The following is a 3,256-nucleotide window of genomic DNA, read 5'->3' as shown; positions in this document are numbered from 1 at the left end:
CCATAATTTAAAATAGGATACACACTAGGAACAAAGTAATGAAAATAAGCCATAGAGACCTTTTTGATTGGGCTACGTGGAACAATAGGCAATATGAAACTGTTAAATATGTCAAAATACTAATAACTGATGATGATTTACATTAATACTTCARGACTTCAAGAGTGCAATTTTCTCAAAAAAAACCAGTCTCAACTGAAGAGACATCCTGAAATTATCTCATCTAAAGAGGATGATTACCAATTTTCTTCTGTACTTTCCATAAATTATAATCTATGGTGATRTTCTGCATTGTAAAGCAAAAAAGGAAGTGTCGATCCTGAAACTTTATTATAGTGTGTAATAATTTGGTTTTCATTTTTAATTTAGTTTTAGCACTTTTGCATTATTTTCCAGTGAAAGGTGAATCTAGTCATCAGCTAAGACCCATGGAATATACATAAGCATACATACACATTTACACACACATACACACACACCAACATATATATATATATATATATATATATATATATATATATATATAAAGTATATTCCATAAACAATCTGCCTCCTACTTCAGCTTTCAAAACTTGATGTGAAGTGCCTTCCCTCAGGATGTGGATGAACATAAAGGTTTCAGGTGGGTGACTGTGCTCCTGTGAAACAGTCGCACTTGCTGAGCTCTCGGCTGCTCTTCACTGAGCCTACGTTTTCTTTGGTGTCCCCGGTCTGAGATATCTGACTCACAAACAATCAGACACATTTGTATGGGCAAATGCAGAAGAACGTCGAGGAGACAGGAGATGGAAGCTAGCCAGACCGTTCTGTGGGAAAAGGGGTCCAGGYGGTGCCCCCACCTCCCCTTTACAATTGCCCTGGTTGGCAGGAGACACAAGMGGCAACGCCGTGGCCGAGRAGAGCGAAGGGCKAKGGCGRGAGCCGAGCAGGGGCTGCTCGCCTGCRGCTKCCAGACGGCCCCAGACCGAGCGGTGGGGGCCGGTGGCTGCACTGGTTGCCACTCTAGCAGTCCCCGAAGCGGCTTGGTTCCAGAAGCGGCTCAGAAGCTAGCGTGCGTGCGACGGTAAAGCCCCAGCTACAGCTGCCCAGGTGAGAGTGACRACAGCTAGACCCTCCTGGGACCCAGACCAGTGGGATGGTGATATCTGCAGTACTTCATCTGACTCGGAGGTTGATTTTGGATGAGAAGGTCCAACCTCCTGTGCACTGAAGGGGGAGAGGCAAGCAGATGGAAACACAGCGGAGCAATCTGGGAYGTATATCCCGAAGGAACTGCGCGAATTTCTAACTACTTCCCAGCAGCAGCCGGGGAGTCTTTGTTAGCCTGGTTAGTGAGAGCCCGGGGTGCAGGTGACGGATTGCTTACTCTCTTAGGAGAGCAGCTGAGTTAATGAGCCCCTTTATCAAGCACAGTATTATCTTACCCAATTAACTTCTGCATGGGACGGGGCAGGGAATATTGCTGCAGCTCCAACAGTGAATCAGTGGTTGTGYGCTGCTGTGGTAGGTGCTTACCCATCCAGAGGTGAATTAGCCACTACGGTGGGAGCATGCCGTACTTTTGAGGAAGGGATCAACATGCTGCTGCTATAGCCACTGGCTTAGAAGATGGAGATGGTGTGGAAATAACATGGCAGATGAAAATCCATTTATTAAAGGGGGGTCCAAGTGCCTTAAAGCTCTTACTATTTGGCATAGTGATGCCTGCAACTGGGAGAGTAGGGGCTTTGGTAAACAATATAAGGGATTTGGCACTTGTTGGTGAATGAGGTACTACGCAAGTGAGAGTAGTTTGGAATTCCAAGGCGAGAAAATTGGCAGAGACTACTAAACAGAGGGGAAAAGTAATGAGGTGGCAGATGTGGGGTGGTTTGCTGCAGGGGTATTATGAGATCAGGAAAATAATCTTTCTACTTCTAACTTATGTAAGGGGTGATATTGGTTACTAAWCAGCATTACTGAATACAGCCTACTGCCTCCCTTGCTCCAGCCACAGCACGGAAATTGCTAACCAAAAAACGAGGGGGAGGTAGGTCCCTTGCAACATGAGTTACACTTGTAGCTTACCATTGGAGGGACTGGTGCCCTTATGTACCCTTGAGAATTTGCTGGTACTCTGGAGGAGAAATTGCTTTAGTAGATACTGGGGCAGAAGTTACTGTATTACGTAGCTCAGTAGCTCCACTACCCATATATGTGGACTGGGAGGATCGGCCACCCCAGTGGTACAAACTGTGGTTATGTTAGCAATTGGCAACCTCTCCTCCTGTTTTCTACCCCTGTTTTATTAGCATTGATTCATGAGTTCCTCTTGGGAATCAACATGTTACTGGGCAAAAAGATTCAGACTGTGCAAGGATTGTTTCCTTTGGAAAAAGTCCTATGTTATTGCAGCTGCAATCTGTCACTCTGATTAGAGGATACCCAAAATGGGACCCAGTGGATCATCAGTTCCCTCCATTAGTGCAAGTGAAACAATATAGAAGTCCTGGTGGGAAAAAGGAGATTCAGGAAACCATAGATTCTTTACTGCATGCTCAAACTATATTTCCTGCCCTGTCAGCTTTCAATAGTCCTATTTAGCCTGTTCAGAAGCCTGATGGTTCATGGCATATGACTGTGCATTATAAGAAGTTAAATAAAATTGCCCCACCATTAACAGTCATTGCACCTGACATAGTAACTCTGCTAGGAGGCGTTGGGAAGCATCTGCAGGAATGGAAAGCTGTCATTGATTTGGCAAATGCATTCTTTTCCATTGTTGTATCCCCACAATCACAAGATCGGTTTGCATTTACATGGAATAATAAGCAATATATGTTTCAAGTCCTTTCTCAGGGCTATAAACATAGCCCTACTATTTGCTACCAGATGATCTCGGCTGATCTTGCTTCCCCCCTTCCAGAGTGTAGCATCCATCATTATATTGATAATATTTTGATAACAGGGCCTTCTGAAGAAGGAGTACATAATCAGCTATCATTGCTAGTAGAGACCCTACAGGAGCAGGGGTGCTAAGAAGGTACAGGGGGTRGACATTAGTGTGCAATTCTAAGCAACAGTCTGGAGGGGCAGACGAAAGCTATCCCTGAGAAAGTGTGCAATGCTATTCAACAATACCCTCTGCCCACTACTCTAAAACAACTGCAACTTCTGGGGGCCTTTTGGGGTTCTCACAGACCTTTATACCTCACCTAGCATACCTAATGTGGATGCTATCAACGTTTGACCAGAGAAAGTAACCAGTGGCAGTGGA

At 44.8% G+C, this 3,256-nt stretch overlaps 1 pseudogene; it reads left to right on the top strand.

Moving 5' to 3' along the window:
- The first annotated feature begins 785 nt into the window (after positions 1-785).
- LOC146594803 (uncharacterized) lies at positions 786-3,018 on the top strand (annotated as a pseudogene).
- The last annotated feature ends 238 nt before the right edge of the window (positions 3,019-3,256 follow it).

The sequence above is a fragment of the Rhea americana genome, unplaced genomic scaffold, assembly GCF_003343005.1.
Source record: "Rhea americana isolate MKP2758 unplaced genomic scaffold, rheAme1 scaffold_25, whole genome shotgun sequence".
In the NCBI taxonomy this organism is placed as follows: Eukaryota; Metazoa; Chordata; class Aves; order Rheiformes; family Rheidae; genus Rhea; species Rhea americana.
The sequence above is the reverse complement of the archived record's forward strand: the minus strand, read 5'-3'. Positions and strand labels throughout refer to the sequence as shown.